General features: G+C 52.9%; 1 protein-coding gene across 15 annotated transcripts in view; it reads right to left on the reverse strand.

The window, feature by feature from the left end:
* The window catches only part of INPP4A (inositol polyphosphate-4-phosphatase type I A), a 124,171-nt gene extending 97,936 nt beyond the window's left edge, over positions 1-26,235 (reverse strand). For 12 of the 15 annotated variants that reach the window (XR_011473202.1, XM_070429897.1, XM_070429896.1 and 9 more), the window contains exon 1: positions 26,037-26,235. The gene's annotated coding sequence lies outside the window, so the exon portion shown is untranslated. Of the gene's footprint in view, positions 1-25,486; positions 25,728-26,036 lie in introns of those variants that run through there. The other 3 variants (XM_070429886.1, XM_070429891.1, XM_070429884.1) reach the window with 1 other exon arrangement.
* Between the last annotated feature and the right edge of the window lie 561 nt (positions 26,236-26,796).

The raw sequence follows: 26,796 nt of genomic DNA on the forward strand, positions 1-26,796 counted from the left end.
GAGGTGACGGGTGAACTCATTTTTTTGGTTGATTTTTCTTTGTTAAATGGCATTTAAATATATAAAATAAACTAGAGGCCCGGTGCACAAAAATTTGTGCACTGTGTGTGGGGGGGGTGTCCCTCAGCCCGGCCTGTGCCCTCTCTCAGTCTGGGACCCCTCAGGAGATAACGACCTGCTGGCTTAGGCCTGCTCCCGGGTGGCAGAGGGCAGGCCCAATCCCTAAGTGCAGCCCCTGGTCAGGCTCAGAGCAGGGCCGATTGGGGAGTTGGTGTGCCACCCCCCATCATGCACAGAGCAGGGCGGATTGGGAGGTTGCGATGCCACCCTCAGTCACGCTCAGGGTGGGGCCGATTGGGGGGTTGGGGCACCGCCCCCTGTCACACTCAAGGCAGGGTCGATGGGGAGGTTGCGGCGCCACCCCGTCACGCACAAAGCAGGGTGGATCAGGGGGTTGGGGCGCTGCCCCCTGTCACACACAGAGCAGGGCGGATCAGGGGGTTGGGGCGCAGCCCTCTATCACCCACAGAGCAGGGCTGATCAGGGGGTTGGGGCGCCGCTACTGTCACACTCAGGGCAGGGCCGATGGGGAGGTTATGGCTCTACCCCGTCACACACAGAGCAGGGCCCGTGAGGGGAGGGGGGGGGGGGGTTGGGGCGCCGCTCCCTGTCACACACAGAGCAGGGCCCATCAGGGGGTTGGGGCGCCTTCCCCTTCACGAAAAGAGCAGGGTGGATAGGGAGGTTGTGGCCCTGCCCCCTGTCACACACAGAGCTGCAGGGCGATCAGGGGGTTTGGGCGCTGCCCCCTGTCACGCTGATCTGGTGCCTGGCCAGCCTGGATGAGGGGATGATGGCTGTTTGCAGCTGGTCACACACGCTTCAGGGTGGGGGTCCCCACTGGGGTGCCTGGCCAGTCTGGGTGAGGGGCTGAGGGCTGCTTTCAGGCTGGCGGTTGTTGACTGAAGCTCCCAACCGCTCCTTTTTTTTCTCTTTTTTAAATTTTATTCTGGGCCAGCTTTAGCTCTGGCTCTAGCTCTGAGGCTTCATATCTGGTTTGTTTGCGGTTCTATAATCGAAACACTGTATAACTTCAGCTCTGAGATCCCGGCTGTCTGAAAGCTGGTTTCTGGGGTTTTGTTTAGCTTCTACATTTGCAACATAGTACATAGTTGCTTAGAGTTGCAACTCAGAGGCCGGCAAGTCAGGCAGGGAACGTTGGAGTCCGCAGTCACTGGAGCAAGCAAGCCTCATGTTCGCTTCCAGCTGCCTGGCTGCCGGCCACCATCTTGGCTGACAGTTAATTTGCATAAGGATATGCTGATTAGCCAATGGGAAGCGGTAGTACGCCAATTACCATGTTTCTCTTTTATTAGTGTAGATATCAAAAATATAAATCTTTGTTTTACTATGATTGCAAATATCAAAAAATTTCTATATGTGACACAGCACCAGAGTTAAGTTAGGGTTTTTCAAAATGCTGACACACCGAGCTCAAAAGGTTCGCCATCACTGTCCTAGGCCCACCAGCAACCATCAGGGAGGCTTGGGCCGGGTCGGGGAGGATGAAGTCTGTTGTAGCTTCTCCCTGGTGAGGAATCCATCCACACGGCAGGGTGACATGATAAAAGCTACGCAAGGGAGAGGGACCTCAGCAGAAGCAGCTGGAGAAGGGGTACAGACGTCCGCATCAGGCCCCTTTGCAGGAGTTCCAGAGGAGTTTCACTCCACTCCCATCCTCCCCATTGTACCCAGGGGTGCTGGGGCAGAGCCTGGCACACAGAGCAGCAGGCAGCGCCTGCTGGAGCATCAAGGCCCTGGGTCCTGCCATCTTATATGCTCACACAACTGACCCCTGCACTATGGACATGCTTTGAGGGAACTGTCTGGAGCTGTAAGGTTCATGCCCTCCTCTCCTCACTACCATGGCTCCTACTGCCCACCTCCAAGGCCCCCAGCTCTCCAACAGTGTGCTGCTGGCCCCAAGAGGGGCAGAAACAGGCCTGGATGAAAGAAAAGAAAATTACACAGGAGATCAAAAAAGGGGCCTTGCTGAATGGACCACAGCCCATTGATACCTCAGTGCCCACACACTCCAGCAGGAAAGAGGGACAGGCACATGTGGTCCTCAGATGCAGGCCCAGCACCAACGCCACAGTCAGTGAGACCTCCCGTGCGAGACAGTTCCTGCTTAGACCAGCCACACCCGCCGCCCCTCCGGCACCTGCTGGCATGGGGTGGGTCCCAGACCTATAACCTGATCTCGGGTGCTGTGACTGTAGACACACCGGGGCTCCTGAATACTTCTGGAGGCTGGGCAGTTGGGGGTCCACAACATCTTGGAGAGCTTCAACATTTACGCGATTTAAAAAAAAAAAAAAGTTGCAGACCACTGGGCTAAGCATTTCAGATCTACAGAGTCCGCGGCCTGAGGCTTAGCCCTGAGAAGCAGCAACATCGTGACGTCCTAAAAGCACCTCGCCCTCCTTCACAAGAATTCAGCTTCCCGGGGCCTGACACAGGTGGTGAGGTACAATGAAGTCTAGAATATCAGCTAAAACACACACACTCCTGCCTGCTGTTTTAATTCTATACAGCTTAACGAGAATGTCTAGTTTAAAGGAAAGCTTTCTAAATCTCAGTGTTTTTAACTCCCCAGAGTCATCCATTCTTTTCTCCTATGTGGAATCACTGGAAATAATGAAGTGGTGTTTTTCCCAAGGCATGGTCATGTCGGCCACCCACAGTGGAACCATAGATACATGCACACAGGTGAACTCACACACGTGCACACATGTAATGCCCATGGCTAAAACTGTTTTAATGTGCTCTCAAATCAAAGGTTTGCTCAAATCATGCTTGTTTCTGAGACTGAAGATCGAGTGGGTTGTGGCAAAAATAAACCCCTGTGGAAACCGATTCAAAGATGGCCAGCAAAGGTTCTCAGGTCCCTGTGCAGCATAGCCCGCAACCCGCCTGACCAGAGGCAACACCCAGGAAGGAGCCACCCGATGTGCCGCCACTTCTCCCCTTCCTGCTCCCCAGTGGCTGGCATGAAGGAAGAAGCACCCCCGCCTCCCCGCACAGGGACAGGGGTGGCAGGCTGAACTCCGGGCTCCAGGTCTGGCCGTGCCTCCCGATGCAGGGGAAGGGAAGGGCCACCCACTGGGGGACAAAGGCCAGCCCTCCGTTCCCACAGAGCTCAGAACCAGGGCAGGTGGGCCGCGCCTCTCCGCATTGTGCAGTGGAAGCTGAGAGCCAGGCAGGGCTCCAGTCAGTAGGCACCCAGGGGCTGAGGGTCATGAGACCTGGAGGCACCTTGGATCCAGGGTCAGGAGGTCAGGAGGGAGCCAGGATTGGGGAGTCTTTGTGGAATCCAGATGGGCTAACACTTCAGCCTCACCCTGCACATTACCCCTTTATATGTCTAGGAGGAATAATAAATGGTGTCATTACAAAAGCTTTGTGGCTATAAATCCTAAGCTATTAATGAAAACTAGGTCCCCTTTGTTACCAAGAAGGCAGGGCTTCTCACAGCTGTCCCCTCACCCTCCATCACCATGGAGCACTCAGCTATAGGACGCATCTGGGTCAGCAACCCTGACCCATGGAGGCCACTCACAGGATGCCTGCCACACCCTGAGCAAACACAGCCATGTGCTGTGGGAGAGGATCTGGAAACAGCTACCCAGCTGTTGCGCCTCATGCAGGTCCCATCCTGGGCAACGTGGTGGGCTCTGATCCACCCAGGGAGAGCACCCAAACCACAGCAGCAGAGACTGTGGGCAACACTGGGGAGGGTGGCAGACTTACATTTTAACTGCAGTTGCCAGGACAGGCCTTACTGAGAAGGTGATATCTGAGCAAAGACCCGAAGGAGCTGTGAGAGCAAGTAAGCCATGTGGACGTCTGAGGGAGAGCAGATGGGGAGGGGGTGCCAGGGGGCCTCATGACACTACACAAATGAGGACCTCGGGGGGCTCTGAGCAGAGGAGTGACCTGAGCTGCTGTCGCTAGAAACAGACTGACCAGGGGCAAGGGCGCTGCACGCGGGTAGGCGCGGCCACTGCAGTCAGGAGGCAAAGGTGGGCACGAGGAAAGGAGAAGTGTGTGCTCTGGAGAGGAGCAACAGGATTTCCTGGCAGAGGCAAACGGGAAGTGAGCTGCCAGGATGACTGGGGGTTTCGCTGAACGGTTAACAGGGAGGACGGAGGCCATGGTTGAGGGAGGAGGTGTGGTGAGGGGACATGTTCAGTTTGAGATGCCAGAGGTCGGGAAGGTGGCCGACAGCGGGGCTTGGAGGCCAGGGCAGAAGTTGGAACTGGAGCAGTTTAGTCAGGGCTGTCAGCCGATCCACAGGAAGTCAAGCACCAAGCGGCACCACCACCAAAGTGAGGGGAGAAGAGGTCCCAGGACGGCCCCCGCCATACCAGAGAGGCTCAATGGGACAGGAGAGCCCCAAGGGAGGGTCCTGGGTGCCGAGGAGAGGCTGGAGGGTGAGGAGTGACGGAACAGGACAGGCCACCTAAGGCGCAGCCCGGGCGCTGACCCCTGCCAGGGGAGGCCCAGCAAACGTGCAGACGCTGGCCAGTGGGTATAGGAAGCGCTCTCTGGGCTGTTTTCTCAGTAAACTGGAAGCAAGTCCAGCGGCAGTGAGGGGCAGGGTGAGGTGGACACTGGAGGAGTTAGAAGTGTGAGGAGAAGGTATGAAATCGTCCAAGACAGGATCGGCAAACTGCAGCCCAGGGGCCCGATCCAGCCCACCATCTGGTTCTGTTAAAGGAAGTTTCCCTGGAACTCAGCCTCGTCCATTTCTTTGCCTGCTGTCCACAGGGCCTGGGCTGCAAGGGCAGTGCTGTGGCAGCCTGCCTGACCACAAAGCCCAAAATATGAACTATGTGGCCCTTTACAAAAGCTGGCAAACCCTGGTCTGGGATAGTAGGGAAACATGCTCTGCGTTCCAAGTTAGAGAGACCATGAGCGAGGCTGTACGTCTTCTCCAGCCACACACCACTGTGACAAGTGGCTGCAGCCAGGGCTGTAGTTCCACAAGGTAAAACTGTGAAGGGCAAGGGGCCAGGTGGGTCATCGGCCTTCCTATCAGTGACAGACCAGCTGCTCTTGCCACGATCCTTCCTGGGCCCAGCAGAGCCCACTGTACCCCTTACATCCCCTCACTCCGTCTCCATCGCTGAGAGACAATGAACCGAGTGAGACTCAGCATTTCCAAGGCAGCACCACTCTGCTCTGGGGATTCGAAACAGGCTGGTCCAGTAAGAAGCCCAAGTTCTGAACCTCTAGGCCCAGCACTCTCCACCCAGCGGCACCTGAGAATCACCTCCTGGAACAGGAGACAAATGCCCATGCTGCCCGCCCCCTCCCCCCCCCCCCCCCCACATCATTTTAGTGGCCTTGAGTGGAGTAGAGGGTTTTCAAAGCCCCAGGTGACTCAGGGCAACAGGATAAAGAAGGTGCACCACGGTTCTGCTTCCTCCGCTAACCCAGCCCGACAACTCCATTCCCAAGGCCGTCCACATCCGTCCTGCCGGTTCACTCCGTCCCCCTTCTCCACAAGGGCCTCCGGGGATGGGGGTGGTGACCTGAGGTCTCCCCAGCACTCGATGTCCAGCCATGAGCTCTGTGCTGGTCTCAAATGAACTGAGGGTCCCCTGTGCACCTAACAGGGAATACGGGCTTTGATCCTTCACTGTCCAGGCTGCGCTGTTCCTCCTTTACAAGTCAATGGCCCACTGGGTCCAGGATCAAGACCATCAGGAAAGAGGTGCCGCAGGTCTGAGCCAGAAATGTGCCCACCAGCCTCACACCACACGAGTCCCCTTCCTTCCCGCACTGCCTCTCCCTGATGGCACCCTAAATTTTCTGTTTTCTTTACTGAGACATCAAAATTGGGGTGTCTAAGGCTCACTTCCTTACTATAAAAGCTCAGGCTTTTGCCATCATCAACGTTACCACGTTAAATTAGTGCAGGCTCACTGCCGTGTCCCTGCTGACACTTCATTTAAAACTCAGCTCTGGAATTTCACGAGGGTGAGACTGAACTGACGGCAGGTGCCTTCCAAAGGCCATTTATAAGTCATGGAAGCTAGAGAATACTTTTCATCTGAAATTACCATTAAACACCACTTAAGTTTCCAAGCTAAATGGCAAATGGCTATTTAACTCATTTGTTGTTTGACAGATTTAAAATAATAATTCCAGAAAACCAAATGTGTGTTTGCATGTGCGTCTATTTACGAGAAAACCAAGTGTGAGTGTGTGGGGTGCCTGCAAGAAAAGCAGCTTTACGTCACCCACACGCCGTCAGTCCACGGAGGCCAAGCGGGGACTTCCTGTCACTTCCCAGGGTGGAGAACAGTGGTGATGCTGCGGGTTCTTCACGAGACTTGCTGCCCCCGCACTCAGGGTGGCACTAATACTGCTGACAGCCTCTCGCTCTTAACTGATAACACAGGAAAGGAGGAGGAGCTAAAGAGATGGAAGCCCCGTTAACAGAGTGGTGGCCAGTAAAGGGAGCCGGGAAGGGGATGTGCAGCACAGGCATCCAGGGGAAAGGAACTGCCGCCCCGCCCACTCCAAGATCCTCAGAGTCCAGACGCCAGGACTGCTGGAACGTCCACAGGTGGGAGACAAGTATTAGAGAGACTGTGGGCCCCTTCAGAAACACAGGCAGGCATCGTCACTCCTGTGAAGGTGGTGGCTGGTCTCACTGTAAGTGAGGGACTTTGCAGACAAAGACTTCTACCACTAATCAGCTGGGTGACGGAACTTCTCTGCACTCCCATTTTCTCACCTATAAAATGTAGGATGGCCACAGGTCATTCGGGGTGTTCAAAGTACTAAAGGCAGCTGTGTGCTCCCAGGCAGGGCACGGTACCAGCTCTCAGAGGCTCCACAAGTGCTGGCGGCTCCTCCTGGTGGAGATGCCGTTGTCTACCCGAAGGCTGGCCGAAGCCAGGGCTACATGGGGAGGAGAAACCACAGGCCCCAATGACCAGGAGCCCAGGTCCAATGAGAAGAGGTAGAAGCAGGCTCCCCAACAGGAAGGAGATAACTGGGCCAGTCAGCTCCTCCAGGGACCTGAAAGCCAGTCACTGGGACCCCAGGGACCTACGACCAGCCACCACGGTGGGTGAGAGACACGAAGGAGGAGCTGAAGCTATGGAACAGAGTCAGGAGCGGGGACTACCATGAGTTTTCACCAGGTTATTTCTAACATATAAATATGTAACATATGCATATGGGTACACATTCCAATTTAAAACTCCTTCTTTGAGTCTGCAATTGTGGAAGGATTCTCAAACTATCTGTCCCCCGACTCCCACCCCCAGGTGCAAAGTCTGGAGGGAAGAGAACCTTGGCCACCCAACAGCTGCTCAGCCTCAGCTTCCTCACTGTGTCCACCCCATGTCCCCATAAGGCTGCTGTGACATGTCCATGTTCTTAGTTCTGGGACTGTGAATGCTGTTTATATGGCACGGATGTTGCAGAGGTGAAGTTGGATCTGAGGGAGAGGGATTCTGCCAGATTATACAGGTGGCCCTCAATCCAATGGTTAGTGTTTTCAGACAGAGGAGGCCACGTGACAGAAGCAGCGGGGAGCAGACACACAGAAAATGCTGCACAGCAGCACTGGAGATGGGGGAGGGGCCAGGAGCCAAGGGATGCAGCAGCCACCAGGAGCGGGGCCAGGCAAGGACAGGATTCTCCCCTAACGCTACCAGAGGAAGCGCGGCCCTGCTATGCCTTGACTTTAGCCCTTTGATAATGACTTTGGACTTCTAGCCACCAGCACTGAGAGGATAAATCTGCATTATTTTAAACCACCAAGTCTATAAGCATTTTGTTACAGCAGCTGCAGGACACAAAGACTGGGAGTGAATGGACGTGCACGTGAAGTGATCAGCATGGTGCCTGGCACACGTGTGAATTCAAGGAGTCTGTGTCAGGGAAGGACAGCTCCTGCCACCCTCCCTGGACCACCGGCGGTCCTTAGCTGTGCCAGGACCTGCAGCTCATGCTGCCCTTATCCTGTTTACAATATATATATATATATATTTTTTTTTTTTAATTTTTTATAGAGAGGAAGGGAGAGGGATACAGAATTAGAAACATCAATGAGAGAGAAACATCGATCAGCTGCCTCCTGCACGCCCCCTACTGGGGATGTGCCCACAACCAAGGTACATGCCCTTGACCGGAATCAAACCTGGGACCCTTCAGTCGGTAGGCCAGTGAAGGCGAACCTATGACATGCGTATCAGAGGCGACACGCAAACTCGTTTTTGTGGTTGGTTTTTCTTTGTTAAATGGCATTTAAATATATAAAATTACTATCAAAAATATAAATCTTTGTTTTACTATGGTTGCAAATATTAAAAAATTTCTAAATGTGACACGGCACCAGAGTTAAGTTAGGGTTTTTCAAAATGCTGACACGCCGAGCTCAAAAGGTTCGCCATCACTGCCATAGGCTGACGCTCCATCCACTGAGCCAAACCAGTCAGGGTCCTGCTTACATTTTGAAGCTCCTCATATATACTGTCTCTCCCAGAAGGGGTTCCCAAGGATCCTTCGCTCGTCCTATAGAATCCAATCTTGCCACTGGCTTACATTTTAAAGCTCCTCATATATACTGTCTCTCCCAGAGGGGATTCCCAAGGATCCTTCGCTCGTCCTATAGAATCCAATCTTGCCACTGGCTTGTCTTAAACAGGAAGTTCCATTAGCTGAGGTATTTTGCAGGGACCTTGCTGATATCTTCGGAGTGGACTCTCTTGACCTCGGGCACAATGAGCGGTGAGTCGACAAGCGCAAGCAGTTCTCTCCGCCATAGGCCCTGCAGCTCCCCATGTGGGGTCTGAGACCGCTGACCAGCCAGGGCAAGGTCAGCCGAGCCAGTGAAAGATGTGCGGGTAACATCCAGCCCTCTGCCCAACTTTTCCTTTCTTCAGCTGCTCCATGCACCCCGCACTTGTTTTCCTTCCTGAGGGTTGAGTCCCAGTGTCGAAATGCACGATGTGCAGTAATTCCACTTCCTGAGCTGCTGGTGGCCACCTCATGCAGCTTCCTCTAGGCTCTGTGCCATGAGGCCCGGGGTCCCGGCACGCTGGTGCCCTCCCCACCGCCCCACTCAGTGTCAGAGTCGGAGCTGTGCTGCACAGGACGAAGAGCCCTCGGCCACAAAGCGCTCAGGTGGAGCCTCAAGACCTCGAGTGTTTTAGAGAAAAGATGAACAGAAGGAAGCAGCCTCTTCACTTCCTGAGCGGCCAGCTGCATGGCCCTATCAGCTGTCCTCCTTGCACCCCTTACTCTCCAACCTTCTGAAGGGCAGGGCTCACTCATTGGGGACGTGTGCCCTGACCCAGCTGACTGCCACCACCAGGGCGGGAAGGGGACAGTGGTGTATGGAGTGAGCATGGTCCCCAAGGAGGAGTCCCCTACACACCCCTCAGCCACTGGCACTGCACCCAGCAGGCCCCAGGGGCTAAGGTCTAATGCCGGCCAGCTCCTCACTCCCCACAGAGGCCCTGCCGCTGTACCCTGGCTCAGACCCGTTCCACCAAATCCCGTGGCAGGGCCTGGCAGCCATCTCCAGACACACGCCTGGTTACTCCCGAGGCTGGGTTATCATCCAGTGCGCTCTCTAGTGTACCTGCTGGACCAGCCCGGCAACAGTCACCTCCCTGTGCTGAACTCTCCCACAGAGCGAATGCCCACAGGCCAACTGCCCACGCCCGCCAGTGGGGTCTCCCAGACACCCTCTGCCTTCACAGGCTGCTGTGAGCAGTAACTGCACACCCAAAGCACTTGTGACAAACTGCCAACCGTCTGGCCGATTTAGCAGCTGACGATGACCATCCAACACGACTGCAAAACATACTCACACCCTGTCTGGGCTCTTCCCCCTCCCAGATGCAGAGCAGGCTGGTGGGAGTGGTTGATACCCTGGGAGGGCAGGCCCAGAACCAGACACCATCACAGCTAGAAGTCCCCTTAATCCCGCAGGCACTGGGCACTCCTGTCCCGGCTGGCAGAGATGTCCCTCCAGAACAGTCAGCAGCCCCTGCAGGCAGCCCCCGGTGGGCCAGGCAGGACAAAGTCCGGGAGCCACTGTTCTAAAGCAGCCGGGTCAAAGGCAGCCATGACAAGCCTCCCTCAGACGTCACGAGTCCATTTAAAAGGTCCGTGTGAAACTAGAAGGTCACATTTTAAAGAAGCGGAGCTTACAAATAATGGATTAACTGTTCCCCACTCCCCAAAGAAGTTACAGGCCAGATGAGCACTGAAAAAAGTGGGGAGGAACCACCAAACATCATGTACTGGTAACCCCAAGTTCTCCTTCCAGCCAGACGATACTCAATGCAGACCTCACAAAAAAGGAGTGCAGCTCTCTCAAAGAGCTCACACATCAGTGCCAAGCACAGGCTACAAAGGGCCCACCAGGAATAAAGAGTTCTGGTTAAAGAACCAACAGTACACAGCTTGGGCACCAAAGGGTCATGGGTTCGATTCCTGGTCAAGGGCACATACCTGGTTTGCAGGCTCCTCCCAAGCCCCAGTCAGGGTGTGTGCAGGAGGCAACCAATTGATGTGTCTCTCTCACATTGATGTGTCTCTCTCTCTCCCCCTCTCCATCTCTCCTTCCACTGTCTCTAAAAATCAATGGAAAAGCCTGGTCAGTGTGGCTCAGTGGTTGAGCACTGACCCATGAACCAAGAGGTCACCGGTTCCATTCCCTGTCAAGGCACATGCCCTGGTTGCAGGCTCGATGCCCAGTAGGGGGCATGCACACAGCAGCCGATCGATGTTTCTCTCTCATTGATGTTTCTCTCTATTCTTCTCCTTTCCTCTCTCTCTAAAACCAATAAAACCATATTTAAAAATCAATGGAAAAAAATACTCTCTGGTAAGGATTAACAAAACAAACAACAACAAAAAAGAACCTAACCCACGGTACAATCTGGAAGGGGGATGCTGTGCAGCTGGGCAAAACAGAGAAATTCTCTGTTCCAATGTGCCCTGAGTACCAAGATAGAGCGCAGTAGAGGGCGGGGTGGGGGTGCGGCAGACGCAGAGCATGATGCCATGGGTGAGGAGGTGTCTACTGTACATGAACACATTTGCTGCACAGACAGAACATCTTGGAAAGAATACATAAGCACAAGGCACTGCTGTCTCCAAGGAGGGAAATGGGTGGCAGGGGGATGGGGTAGGAGGCAACTTTACCATACACCCCGCTGTACCTTATCATTTTTGGACCACGAAAACATATGCCTGTTGTAAACATAATACACAATGCTATTAAGTTTGCCGAATAAAGCTCAGTAAGGCAGGTTTGAGAATTCCCACCAAGTGACATTCATGCAAAGCCACCAATAAGAAGGTGGGAGATTTAAAGCTCACCACCAGCAGCACCCCTTGCTCTCTGCCCTTCCCCTCCCCTTCTCCAACCTGGCTTCCCCTGCCATGTTCTCCTCCCTGCCAACATAACTATATAAAATTTAGGCTCCAAGTTCCAAAGTCCCAGATCTTAGAGAGGGAGCGTACTCTTGGGGAATCACAAGCCAAGCCCTGCCCCCATAGCCCCTCACTCTCTGCTCTCCTCCTGCTGCCGGCCGACAGGCCTGCCTGCCTGTCTGCACTGCGCCCACCGCAGAGCCCACGAGGGCACAAGGGGAGCGTGGCTGGAGAAGGTAGGGCTGGCAAAGCTGCCCACTCAGCTGTTTCACTATGGGGAGGACCCTGAGACGCTTGCATCCATTTCTAGGAATCCGAATTTCTAGGGGTTCACACACCAACACTTCCTCTTTCTCCGTCAACCCGGTTTTCACGGGTGGTTTAGAATAGTCTCCCTGGTGCTGATTTCATTTCAGACATGGCTTCACCGACCGCCACCACTGTGGGCACTGGGGACACTCTGTGGGTGGCATTTCAGGCACCCTGCTTCTGGACCTGCTGGTCGGACGGCACAGGAATGAAGAAGCCAACCGTGGCTCACAAAGCTGGCTAGAGAGCAGATGCAGCAGAGGAACTCTGACAATCTAAGAAAGGGTATCCTCAAACCATAAAGAAGACTCTGGAATTGCTGTTGTCATTTAACACGTTAAGCACCCAGTCAGTCACCGGTGACTGACACTATACTTTCCATCCGGAAGACAAAACAGGCTGGGCGCTTAACGGGTTAAAATAAGAATAATGTTGTAAGCAAAACAGAATAAAAAGGCTTACAAAGTCTGACGCAGTGACAGTACGGGATGAACCAAGTCCCCAACCTGGAAGACGGTCTGCTGGGCCCTGAGCTGGAACACAGAAATGTGTCACCCGTCCTCCCACACTCCGCTTGCGCAACGCCCCGACTGGAGCCATCACACCACACCCTCTTGGCACACGACTCGCCCGCATGAAGCTCTGGGTGCCCCACCTTCCTGGGCACTGCACTCTCCCAGCTTCTCCTCAAATTCAGTGCCTATGAGAACACACTCAGACCCTGTGCAGATGCAAACCGAACTATTCTTCGGGTTGATTAAATTGACAAAGAAAAACTCCAAGATGCCAAGTGCTAGGGTGCGCACCTTCTTCCCCGGGAGCAGCAGCAGTCCCCGCCTCTAGCAGCTGCATGAGAGAGAGGGCCAGTGTTGGGGGACACAGGCGGCACTGCACAGCAAGGACACACAGGGCTGGGGAGCAACTCACTGGGCTGACCGCTGTGCCAGGGGCTCTGGCCCCGCCTCCCTCTAAGTTAGACTGAACCCCAAACGGACCTCCTGGAAATGGACCATCTTCCCCAGAGGCCAGGGCTGCTCTCCTTGTACTTCTGACAATGACCTGGTAGCTCTGTTCACTCACTCACTCAACAGTTGACTATTCACCTGTCCTGTGCTAGGCACAGGGGGTGCCCTGAAGATACAAGGAAAACGGAGCTCTTGTCCCTGCTCTGAGGACACTTAAGGCTTATGAATGATCTGTTATGTTCACTGGGCACATCCCCAGAGAACAATCTTTACATTTGTAAGTGCTACTGTGGGACACAATATCTCCCATAAATCGCAGCAAGCAGAATTTTACACCCTTGAGGAGTCAGTCAGGAGATGCACTCCAGGAAAGAGGCGAAGGGCACCCCGCGAACCAGTCCCGGGCTCCCAGAGTGGGCTGCCTTCCTTTATGCTGTGCATCGCTTTCGCCGCCAGCACTCACCCCTTCCTCCTAACATCAGTGCCCTGGGCTCCGCCAGGGGACCTGTGCTGCCCACCCTGTCTCAGGCACTCAGCGTGGGTGGGGGCACCGAGGTGGAGACTCAGGCAGGCATGTGCCGAGTTCCCCAGCATCAGGAGAAGCACCTGACCCAGGTCCACTCAGTAGTGGACTTCCCCTGGGACAGACAGACCTCCACCTTGTCTCACAGTGAACATCATTCCCTGAGGACGGAGATATCTACCTGAGGGCCACCCCATCCCGACTGGGACCATACTTCTGTGCTCCAGGGGGCCCCAGCCACTCTTCAGGTGCCTCTGGGCCTACGGGAGTCGCCACTTGGAACACAGACGTTTCCTAAGTGCCTACTAAGTCCTGGCAAGGGTTACCAGACTGGCGGCCACACCGTGTTCTGACAGCCACCTTCTAGTCAGCCACCCTTCAAACTTCCACCTTCCCCACACTCCGTCCCCACCATGCCCCACGGACAGGGCCTCCCCGTAAGAGCAGCAGGTGACACGTGAAAGTCAGAAGCATTCACAATGCACACACAGAGCAACCCAACAGTCTGTTTCCTCTAAAAAACACATGCACACCTGTTCACTGGGGCCGGACACCCGCACGGCACCTTGGGAGTGAAAAGGCAAGTCCCCATTAACACCTGACCCATGGGGGTGGGTTCCCATGAAGCTCAGTGGCCACATCCCCAAGTAAACATTTCACTCAGTGATGCTTATACTGAGAAAGCGCCGGGTAGCAGAGCAGCGTGGAAGACCATCCCCAGCACAGGCAGTGAGGACTCCTGCTGGGAACAAGGAAGGATGCTGTGCTCCTTCACCGCCTACAGTAGCCCCTCCTGGGGTAGAGGTGAGAAAGGGCCCGTGGATATCCTTGCCTTTTTAAAATTATTATTACAGATTAGCAAATGTTCACCTGTGGGGAGCCGGCACGGCCATGGCATACTCAGCCCCAGGGCACCTTATGTGCCATGCCAGCTCAGCCAAGGGTGATCCTGAGTGTGTGTGTGTGGGGGGGGGGGGGGGGGGGTGTGTGTGAAAGGATTGAGAAAAGACAGACAAGAGAATGAAAGCTGGGTCTCGGTGGGACGCTGCTCCCTGATGAGGAGACAGCGCCAGCGCCCACAAGCCGTGTCTTTATTTTATAGCAGATGCCACAAGGCAAAGTAGGGGCGTGATCACGTTATTTACAGCATTCTCGTGAGTTTCAACCTCACTTAACTACATGCACCCGAACTCTATCACAAGGCACGTGGGGCTACGTGTTCGGACCATAGGTTCAAGCTTACAACCACAGCCGTTGGCTATGATTGTGCTGGGAGGGCCCTGCCCTCCAGCTGGGACTTGCACGTGGCAATGAGAAGACCCTGTCCTTTCATTAGTCCGAGGCTTGAACCTGGCCAAAACACCGTAACTGCGCCCCACATTCACCATTAGTTTTAGAAACACAATCAGAAATTTTCTCATCTCAGAAGCATCTATCAGGGAGTGTTTCTCTGTAAAGACTCGGGCATGCACATCCACACCATAACTCCCAGGGAGTCCGGCAGGCAGGAAGCACAGAATGGCTCCATCATGGAACTCAGCCTCCTGGGCCACTGCCTGGTTAGGTGTGTGTGTGTGTGTGCGCGCGTGTGTGTGTATGGCAGATGTGAAGTACACGCCCAGATGGCATGTGCGAGCACAGTGTGTGAGCACATGAGATGTGAGTGGTGTGTGTGTGCACGTACTCTGGGTTGGGTGGAGGAGGGTGATAGGAGCAGCTTTACCCAGATGGGCAGCAGCCGAATGCTTATGCCAGTGATTGGCAAGCATAAGAGGGCCCCCAACTTCTCTCATCCACGTGTTTCTGACATCTGACCATCACAGAGGCTTCATTGTGAGGTTAGGAATCGCTAGCACACATGGAAGGGAGAAAGGCCTCAAACCTGAGTCTTTAATTAGCCCACACTGCAGTTTCCCTGCAGATTTCCCTAGCATTCGGCCAACAACTGCCCAACAGGTATAAAAACTCATCTTCCAAAACAGGTAACTACTTGCAGGAAAGACACAGTCAACCACCTCCAATGTCCATCCTTGCCTTCCTCCTTAGTAACAGGCCTAGGACCCTGGCTTGTAGTTGGCTTGGGCTATCTGCCTCCTTTGCAGCTAGGTGTGGCCAGGGGTTCAGTTCCTGCCAACAAGATTTAAGAACATCATCTGATGAGAGGGTCTGGGGAAGTGTGCCTTCCTCCTGCCTCGCGTCTGAAAAGCCTACAGTTGACTGTACTTCTGGCTGCCATCCTGGCCAGGAGGCCCTGGCCCTCCCCCTGGAGACGGTGGGCACGAGCTCTGCCTGTCCACCTCCAGACCGCAGGACACAGAAGAGAAGTTAAGTGCTTATCCTGACTAACCCGCTTTCCTTCAGTGTTTCTGTTAGACACAGCCAAACGTTGATCCTAACAATTTCACCTTCCCCACTTACACCCAATGAGGGAGAATGTCACCGTCCTGGAACGCTGAGAGCCGGGATAAGGAAGGAGACTATTTTAGATTTCCGTTCATTAACTGCCCAATTTTCCCAGAAAGAGACCTTTAAGGAAAGCATGCTCAAATTAACCCAGGGCTCCAGGCTTGGGTGAGTACATTCTCACGAGACCTTATAAACACAGTAAGATTCATTTTGTTGTAGAGTTATTTTATACAACAGTTTCTCCCTAATATACTCAACATTTTAACCCCAAAAAGCTAAGCAATCCTATTTCTAGGCCTGCCTGAGTAGCAAACTCAAAAAGCTTTAATATACTGAATTCCTGTTTACTGCCCCAAACATTGAGTAGCTTGGCTTGCATATTTAGTGCAGACAAATCTAGGTTATGAGGTAAAAATAGCCCCTGTTTTTCATTCATTACAGTTAGTCCATTAAATTAGGTTCTCAGTCTGAGCCAGGAGCTGCTAGTTGCCATGACAAACATGGGTACAACCCTTCACAGTTTACAAAACAGCCGACCTGTGGGTGTGCGAACTGGTCAGATCCCGTGATGCCCAGTTCCAAGGAGTGACACCGGGGCTGCTGCCCTGCAATCTGATCCTCTCTCACCTAATCCTGTTGGAAATGCGTCCATGCCCTACAGCTTCCAACTCGCTGCTGTTTAGGGGCTGAAGCTTCGGGACTGCTGTGCAGAGGCCAGACCTGTGGCCCGATGCCCTGAGAGCATCAGGGCAGGGCAAACGGGGACACAGCCAGGAGTCAGGTCCCCAGTGCAAAAGGCAGTGTCTCCCCAGGTTAGAAACTGACGGAAATTAACTTTAAAACCTGGATGCTTCTTAACAACCAAGTCGGTGTAAGAGTGATACTGCGGCACTAAAGCGGCCTCTCAGAGCCAGCCAGCCACCCTGTGAGAGCCCGACTGCATCCCACGCCATCTGCCGCTCCTCTCCTTGCCACCAACAAGGCTAATGCTTAGCTGGGGAAACATATTTGACTAATTAAAGAATGATTAAATAATTAAGTTGACTCACAATGCAAAGATCTTTCTCCCTCCAGTTAAGTTACTCTACCTACCATGTGGCTGGCAGCACCCTACAATGATCACAGAACGTGTATCTAGGGCAATGGCTGGGAGCACGCACGATCCGAAAGCCTGTTCGCGCTGCCAGGAGGCCAGGTTCTCGTGGGCTCTGAGAAAACTTTCAGCAAATACACCAGGACTCAGAGGGACAGCACTCACCAGACTTGTGTTCATTTGAGCTCTTTGTTTTTTTAAATCAGTTTATGTTTTTATTGGTAACTTTAAATCCAGGTACTCTTTATGTAAAAGGTCAGGAAGGGCTAAATAGAAAATATAATAGTTCAGAAACAGAGTTAAAAAAAGGTCAGCCCTGGATGGGTTTGCTCCGTGGTTAGAGCGTTGGCCCGTGGACCAAAGGGTTTCAGCCAAGGGCATGTACCTCAGTTGCTGGTTCCCCAGCCCCAGTAGGGGCGCATGCAGGAGGCAACAAATCGATGTTTCATGTCGACATTCTCTCTCTCTCTCTCTCGCTCTCGCTCTCGCTCTCACTCTCTCCCCACCCCCAACCCCACCTCCGTTCCACACTCTCTAGAAATCAATGGAAAAAAATATCCTCCAGTGAGGATTTAAAGATAACAATAATAAAGGTCAAAGATGGGTAAGTGGAGAAGTCAGGGAAGGATGTCAAGCTACCAAGAAGAGAGAGTCCAGACCCCAACCAGACAGCAGCTGTGTGTAAATTCTGGGGGAGTATCAGGAAGTAAGTAAAGTGGACCCACCCACCCACAGGAAAATGATCCGGGCTTCAACACAAAGCCTGCAGCTGTACTGGAGGACTGGCTGCAAAGGGCCTCAGAGGGGGATGTGGGACCACAGGGTGGAGGAGCGGAGCCAGGCACGGGAGCTCTACCTGGACCAGAAGAGTCTGGTTTCATGATAACAGACAGCTTCGATGTCCATGGACAGACCCGGGGTCCCCAGGGCTCCTGACACCACGTTTCTTGGCTGTAGAAGCTACTGCTGAATCACTGCAGAGGGGAGTGAAAGTGAAAGACTGAAGAGACAGCAGTTCGGGTCCCAAGGCCACAGACTAAGCAGCACTTCCCTAAACAGACACTGTGTGTGTGTCCCCAAGGCTCACTGCATCAAGAACACACAACCCCTCACCCACCAGCCCTCAGCACGATCACTCCACTTCAGTGTTGGACAGGGGCCAATGGAGGGAGAAAGGAAGGGACTCGTCTTCAGTGAGTGAACGGGGAAGGAGAGGTTCAGGCATGACTTCACTGTCACCACAAGTTGGGGGCAAAATCCAAGTGTGCCCTTTTGTGCCACCTGAGCTGGGCACTGTCTACCAGCAGGGTGTTTCCCCAAGGCCAAGCCATTCACCTCTCTCTCCTCTTTCAGGCCAGAGGAGGAAAATGTTTGAAAGATTCAGGGTAGCTTGACATATCTTGGCACACAATCCCATCTTAATTCCATTTTATTGTCCATCTGATTATCACCCAATTATGTAATGTGATCATTTGGTTTAACATTTGTATATGCAGAACAGAGTCAAAACAATGAGTAAGAAATATGAAAATACTCAACATTCCACCACAGACAATCACAAGGTCTGATGTGCGTAAAACACAAGAGCGTCGGTAGAAGACTCACTGGGCCACCGACCACCTGACTAAGAGTTTAAGAGCCAAGCCTCCCACTTCCCCTTCGCACTCCGCCCACATCCTAGTCCTCTGACCTTTGCTGGTTGTCCCCTGCTCCTCAGAGCCTCCTTCTTCTGCAGCATTTCCCCTCAGAGGTGGCCTGGGCAGGAGTCAGAGATGGAATGTGCCCTCACCTTCTGAGTACATTTCTAACAACAGGGCACTCTAGGGAAACAGTTGTCACAACTAAAGTCGAGGGAGACTCGGGTCTCCTGCAAGACAGAAACGTCCTGCCTGCACTGGCTCCCAGCCTTGCAGGCAAAGCACTCTCCTGCTTGTATTATTTAATCTGCACAATCCCCTGTGAGCTGGGCATTTTCCCACTTCACACATGAGAAAGCTGACTCAGGTTCATGTCCAGCACTTTTTGCTCCCACAATCCAACTTGCCCCCCTCAAAAACCAGACACAGATGCTCCAAAGACATGGCTGCAGAAGCTTCGTGACACAAACCAGATGAACACCAGCATTACAGGATGCACATCACACCCATCCCAAGGCAACCACAGCGACCTGGGGCTGTCCTGTCCCCTTCAAACCAGAAAGGACCGCAGGGGATCCCGGGCAGCAGAGGTTCAATGGGGCAGATGTCTACTTTCCCTCCCAACCCATCCCCCGCCCCACCCACCACCCCACCCTGACAGGAGAAGGAGGGGTCAGGGACCCAGAGTAACATTTTGCCTCTGGCAAATCGACATGCTCCGGCCACTGCCTCCCATCTCTGAGCACCATGCTAAGGACCACATCACCAGGGAACCGAACACCACAGAGCGTGAGCAGAGGTTCAGACCTTTCGTCCGCTGTTCTGTGGGCTCCAGCTCCATTCCCGCCCTGCTAAAGGTCCCCTGGTTTTAGCTCAGTGGTTCTCCGCCTACGTGAGTTACAGGCCCTCCCCCAGGAAAAGACCCCGTGTACACGGGTGCAGTGCAGCCCCCTCCTCCCAGTGCTCAACACTGGAGTTTGACATATTTTTATCAAAACACACAGTAAGAAACATTCACATTGTGGCAACACCTAAACATACGCCACATGCAAACAACATTTTATCAAAAATTGCTTATCCTTCCTACAAGAAATATACTTAGATATTTCCTACTTTATTTCAAAAAAAACTTAAGTACTGGTTACAACCTCAAATGGATTTGTTTCTGGACCCCCTCCAGCCATCTCCTCCCAGGGGCTGGTCTTCCCCGGTAATTAGCACTAGTGAGGTACAGCGTGAGACACCATAACGACCACTTTCATGGATTACGATGAACTTGGAAAGTCAAGAAAATGTACAAATACCTCAGCTCGTCAGTTCCAGGAAAAATCTCTAACAGTGGCTATTTTGACACCACAAACTATATGGAGTAGGTAGCTATTTCACTTCACCCAAATGTAGAGTTGGAGCTATTCTGGTGGAAGGGGATAATTAAGCAGGTCATTCTGGGCAAAGCCAGAGAGAGCTACACACTGCCATTGGAAGTAGTCCCTTAGGCTGCCTCGAGGCCAACTCCTGAAACATTTCTCAGCCTCTACTAAAAGTCCTGCTCTGGGTTTTTTTCCTCATTGAGCAAGGAGTAGCAGATGATGCAAACTCCACCTCTCTGAACACACATTGGGAATGGCTTCAGGAATGGCTTTGGGAAGTGGGTCATAAAGGCCAGACTAGCCCTGGAAGGCCAGCACAACAGACTCCATTCCTGCTGGGTCAGAGACGGACTGTCATTGATGCTTTCTTTACCCATATGCTGGGAGGATGCGAGCTGCGCTCTGAGGAGCTGCAGGCATGGCAGCTGGGAAACTTGGCTGGACCAATAAACTGGGGCATAGGACGGGTGTGTGGCAGGTGCGAGGAGGGCAAAGCTGACACAGGCTCCTTAAGCACCTCCCATGACCTCAGTTCACACCGTGGCTGACCACCCAGCATTCACTCTCCTTCTTCCTATTCTGGGAACTATGGTCTCTGGACTGAGGAAAAGCCAGTCCCGCCTCTAGCTGAGGAGTGGCTGTGGTCTTGATTAGACTGAGCGCTATTCTCGTTTCTGGCTTCAAAATCACCTGGAAGGCTTGTTAAAAGATGATCACTGCCCAGATGGTGTGGCTCAATGGTTGAACGTCAACCCATGAACTAGGAGGTCACAGTTTGATTCCTGGTCAGGGCACATGCCCGGGTTGCAGGCTTGATACCCAGTAGGGCGCATGCAGGAGGCAGCCAATCGATGATTCTCTCTCATCATTGATGTTTCTCTTTTCCTCTCCCTGAAATCAACAAAAACACATTTTTTTTAAAAAGAGGATCATTGCTGGGCCCCATCCCAGAGTTCCCGATTCAGGAGGGGGTGATGCTGCAGCTGCTGGCCTGGGGACCACATGTGGAAGAACACGACTCTCACAGCCTCAGGTTCTTGGTCCAGGGGAGACCACATGACCCTCACTGCTCCACAGTTGAAGGGAGGACTGGTAGACCTGTGGCTGGGGACTGGCTGGTGTCTCTCCTTCCCTGCTCCTGACAGGAACAGGAGCCAGGAAGCACACAGCCATACTGACCCTAAGGACCATCGCATAATCACGAGGAAACAGGGATGGCTGGGAAGAAGAGAGAGGAGAAGAATCCAGGCCCTTGATGAAACTGCTGATGCAGTAAGACTCCAGGGCTGAGATCATCAATGCCCTCATTGTTTACATGGCAGCCAAAAGCAGCCTATACACACCCCATAATGCAGGGAGACCCTCGAACTGGGTATCCCTGCTACCTCCTGGCACCATTCCCCAGAAACTCCCACTGTCACACACTACTTCCTTCACACGTCCAGAATTGGTATGCCTGGGTCATTCTTCTTAAAATTTGAACTAACAACTTGGAAAATACACCCTATGCAATGTAAGCAACACCCGAGAGGGAAGGAAAGGAGTTCCACATACCAGCGTGAAATCGTTTCATCAGACAGTGCCTGCAACAGCAGCTGGTACGAGCTGTTGAGGGCTACAGTGGAGGTGTGGGTGCAGGGCCGGGAGCAGGAAGAGAGGCAGGGGCTCCAGAGGCCTCCAAATCCACCCAGTAAGTGCAACAGGCGGTGGCAGGAACTCCAGGTGAGGAGAATTACCTGGTGTCTCTGGGACGGGCTCAGGGAGGATGCCAGGAATGGAGGAGAACACTATCCTCCTCCAGTGGTACCCCCTCCCCCTGGAGACCAGAGGACACCCCTCTGTTTTCCTGGCCCTATTCCAGAAATGGACTCCTCATCTCCATCACCACAGCAGGACCCTCCCCCACGGGACGCTTCCTGCTTCTGAAGCCTTCCCCAGGGGACCCTCACTGACAGACTCCACACTGGAAGGCCTGCAGTGCCTCACGTGACCCAGGTGAGGAACCTGGGCAAACACCAGGGCCTGTCATGGGACAGGACTTGAGCAGGTGTGTGCAAAGACCAGACGCAGCACCCGGCTCTGGTTTCCCACTTCTCAGCCAGCTTATGGCAAAAGGGATGGTTAAGAGATTAACCCACAGAGGGAAGGCTGCCCTAATTCCAAGCCCCACGCTGCCTGCACCTGCTCTCCATGCGAACTCATCACCGCAGTGGACGCCCCTCAGTGCTCGGCAGGCACCAGAGTCACTCCAGGCCCTTGACATGTATGAACTCTTTTACCCTCTGATAAGCCCCTGGAGTTGCTACCCCCATCAGCCAGCTTTGCAGATGAGAAAACCAAGGTGCAGTAAGATTAAGCTACTTGCCCAGAGTCACACAGCGAGTTGGAGGCTCCCAGGGAATCCACCTTACTTATAACTCAAAATACCGAAAATAGAAATTATTGACATTTGGGGCCCCAGGTGATTAATTTTCATCCCTCCACTGATATATGAAGTTTGGCATTTATTCTAAAGTCCTGTGAAGGCAGCTCTGTGATTTAATATAAATGGCACTCAGTGCAGACAGACCTGGGTTTGAAAGCCAGTTCAACCCCCTGCAACGGCCCTCAGGTGGGTGCCTTAACCACTCCTCACCTGGGCTTCCTCCTTCCATACCCCAACTCCCCTCCCACAGGATCTCCTCAAAGGAGGCACACGCAGACGGCGGGACCGGTATGCAGGTGGTGCTCAGGTCATGTTAGTCCCCTTCTCCTTCAGGATTAAAACGCATCACACTTAAAGGAGACGTCTAAGGCTGTCAACAAGAAAGTATGAAGTGACAGTAACTTCCACAATGAAAGATGAAGAAAACAACCCAATAAGACAAAATAGGCAAACTATGCATCGTTAATTTACAGAAGCTAAAATGTAAACTAGCAAGAAAAGGTTTTCAATATTGTTGGTTAAGTTGGGAAATGTAACCAAAACAATGTCTTCTTTATCCATTAGATTTGCAAAAACTAACAAGATTTATACTCTTCAGCGTTGGATGAGTTAAAAGGAAAAGGCAATTTCACATACCAATGGAAGAAGTACAAACTGAGAAAGCCTCTTGAAAGTGGGGCGCAACTTGGTAAAATTATCAATTTAAAATTACTCTTTGGCCCAGAAATCCTACCTCTAGGGATGTAGATGACTGAAATATCTGCGAGTGTTAACAGTGATACAGTTCACAGATTCCCCACTATTTTTAGAGCAGAAAATTGGAAACAATCTAAATGTCCTTCAAGAAAGAATAGTTAAGTTATGGTACACCCATACTCCGGAATACAGACAGAGGCACACTTTCCATGTCAGTACATACAGATCTCCAGACACAAATGCAGGCCCCTGCATTTGTCCACTGAAAAGGCCTAGAAGCACTGACACCCCCAGTAGCAATGCACACACCTCACACCCAGATCTTGGTTTCTAAATACCATTCTCCACTAAAAGGAACCAAGACTCTGGAGAAATGGCAGATTCCAGGGCTGGAAAGTACAGGTTGAATCTTGAAGACTTTGTGCCAGCAGGTAGAGCAATTCTCAAAGAATGAAGAGGGCACGTATAAAGGACATATGAGTCAGCACGATGGGGCCCCTGCAGGCCAAGTCTGGGACAATTTAAGCAACACAATGCATAGTAATGAGAGTGACAGACTATATAATCCATTGCATAAAGATGGGTTCATGACGCAGAAATGTAAATCAAAGAATAAGAGAGAAAGGAAAGTTCTTCCTTTCAGTACAATCCCAACTTATAGGTGTAGAAAAAAACTATGGAATTGGGAAATCCCATCTGTCAGCTATCATCATGCCTGATTCAGGTAAGACTCATCAATGGATTCTAAGAGTAGTGGAGAAAGTGTGAGGAGTAACACACAGTCTCAAGCTGTCTTACTATGAGGTACATGTTAACTAGAGAGATGAAAATGGCAACTTTCCGGTGAGGGAATCTGGCGCCTTAACCAAGGGATTAAAGTTAGTATGACCAGCGAAAGGGACTAATGGAACATGCTGAGACAGCTGCTCAAAAAAAAAGTAAGAAGAGCAAGGTGTGCTTATGTATGAAACATAGGTAAATTCCTGAGGGTTAGGTCCACCATGGCATTTTCGTTAAAAGCACAGAGACAAAACAAGGTGGGCCTGTCTTGGGGTTCATTCTGGCCTCTCCCAGAATATGGTCTCCTCACAGGCCTTCTGCTCCAGGACACTGGGGAAAAAGCTGTTCTAAATGATCTCTCAAGACCAGTTCAGCACTCAAGTTCCACAAAGAAGCAACGACATAACCAAACCTTCTTCACTGCAAATTTGTGCTCATTTTCTCTTGGTGACAGCCGAGCACCCTAACACCATGAGTAGCTGACGATGCTATGAGGACTTTCCTGGGAATATCTATGTACGTAATCTGAAAAGGAGGTTTCTATAAGAAACCAGGATAATAGTCTTGGTCCAGAGTCTCCTTCTCTACTCTGCCTGGTTGGATTCTTGAGATGTGCAGCCATGGGATGCGGGTCAGGGGTCAGTTGGTCTCGCACACCTTCCCATTCTGTGCCTCTGGTGCATTTACAGGTCTGCTGGCGGGGAAAATGCTCCCAGGTAGGCAGCTGGCTAGAGGGACTTTCAGGGCCAACAGTGCTCTCTGTGTCATATATCCTGCTCGCTGGTGCTTCACGGTTTACAACACACTCTCATGTACATTCTTTTATTTCACCCTTTCCTTATGGTGATTTAAAAAACAAAACAAAAAACCCTAACATTCAGTTTAACAGCCTTGTGTGACAAAATATCCAGTTTTCAAAACAATGTGATAAACTATGTCCCCCTTTGACTTCGAATCTACTTGGGAAGCAGGACTTGTACCTGAGTAGATAAACACTGCGATGGCATAAGCCAAATAAAAAAAATAAATAGCTACTAGAATTAGTATGATTAATTCTGTCACTGAGTTCAGTAGAAATCCCGCCCTCCTTTGTCTTTGGATCTGTCCAGCATCCATTCATTTAAGCCCTGTCTTCTGGACAAACCATCCTGGTAACTCTGGCTTGTTGCTCTACAGGCGTGTTTACCGGGTGCAGTAGGAGGTCTGGTGGGGCTCCGTCCACCAACCCTTCAACAGAACAACCACACCTTCCCACGTGGGCACCATCATGCATCTCTCTTCAAAGAAACCAATAAATTGAATCTTCTAGGAGTAAACATTTCTGCAAAAGAAAGGCCCTAGCCTAGACCCAAAGACAAAATTCCCCTTTAAAGAAAATTCCTCTCAACCAGAGAATGGCTTGCTTCTTTACCAACACCAAGGGCACGGAGGTTCCAAAACACTTCAGAACAAGAGTTAGCAGGTGGCAGATCCAGGATCACACCCAGCGGGACTGCTGTCCCCACGCCCCTGGCTTGCCCACAATCCACACCATCCGCTGTGAACGCGGTCGAAGCAGGCAGTTTCACTGCAACATCCAAACTGCCACCCCACCCCCTGGCCTGGGTTTAGGCGCCCTGAGGGGCAGGTGACAAATCAAACACAAAACATTCAGAAGCAACGCGAAAACCTAGAAGATGGGCTTTGCCGCTGCCCGAACGTATGTCCTACCCAAAGGAATACTTTCACGAACGCACCATTATGTAATGTCAGAGGGCAGGCCACCAGGGGAAGGGAACGCTGGGCCCACAAAGACAGAATTTACCTCCGACACAGTGTTTCCGTCTTCTATGGCCCACACATTCACGACCGGCTTTCCGAGGGATGCTCACAGCTCCCCGCACATGCCTCAGGCCTCGACTTACTGACTGGCAAAGCCAGAAAGAAAGGAAGAAAACAGAAAAAGCAAAGATGCCAGAAATGCTGTCGGGGGCTAGGGGCCGGCAGCCGAGGGCAGAGTCGCGAAGATGGACAGAAGATTTCCCACGTATGTTTATACCCAATATGTTTACATCCCAAACATGGCGAGGCCTTCCGTGTCTGGCTTCGCCACAAACGCCCTGGAGACGCACCGGGCAGGCGCCGGGCCCCGTCCCGCTGTCCCCCGCCCGGATGCCGGGTCTGCATTCGCCCGCGCGCTCAGGGCCGGACGCGCCTCGGAAGATGCGACCGCGACCGCACCGCCGGCTGCCAATTTCCATGACAACCGCGGCGCCGACCGCGTCAGGCGCACGAGTGTCAGGGATGCGCGCCGCCCCCCGCGAGGGGCCTCCGGGTCCGGGCTCCGCGGCGTCGCAGCGCCCCCGGCCACCTACCTGGCCCGCCGGGCCCGCGGCCCCCGCGCCCGGATGTCCCGTCGTCGGCCGGCCGGGTCCCGCGCCCGGGCCCCGCAGCTGCAGCGCCGCCGCTGAGTCGCCAATTCGTGGGCTTCGGCCGGGCTCCCGGCGCTGGTCCTCCGGCTCCGGCCGCCAACCCGCCGCCCGCGCCGCAGCCCACACCCGGCACGGCCGCCGCTGTTCTGGAAGCCGGGGCCACGCAGCCCCGCCCCGCCCCTGGCCGCGCATGCGCCCCGCCGGGCCCGCCCCAAGAGCGGCTCGGGATCCTGCTCCTGGGCTCCCGCGAGACCCGCGGCCGCCGGCTGAGGCACCTGCGGGGGTTCTGGGGCCGCGCACCTGCGCGATCAGGCGTTTCGCTCAGGTGTGAGCCCCTGGCGCGTCCCCGCGGTGGGCGGGTCCCTGGAGAGCCCGCCCGGGACCCGCTCCGCCGTTTGCCCGCGGGATGAGCGCGCCGTCCGTGATGCAGGTGCCCTCAACCCGGGAGAAGTTAGGAAACGCAGCATTTAACCCAGAAACACGCACAATTAACATCTTCCTGCCAAATGCAGATACTCAAAGAGAAGAGGAACTTCTAACGTCCTTCCAGACCTGTGCTGGTACATTGCATAAATAGGCATTTGTAGCCTTCGCCCCCAAAGCTCTATTTTTTTTACAGGAAAATAAAATAGAATAGTCAGAATTGTGGAAGAAATTTTTTATTTTAATATAACTTTAAACCTTAATATTTCTGCTTGAGCAA

This window comes from Myotis yumanensis, unplaced genomic scaffold, assembly GCF_028538775.1.
Source record: "Myotis yumanensis isolate MYYU_CA2020_CCGP unplaced genomic scaffold, mMyoYum1.0.hap1 SCAF_11, whole genome shotgun sequence".
Taxonomy (NCBI): Eukaryota; Metazoa; Chordata; class Mammalia; order Chiroptera; family Vespertilionidae; genus Myotis; species Myotis yumanensis.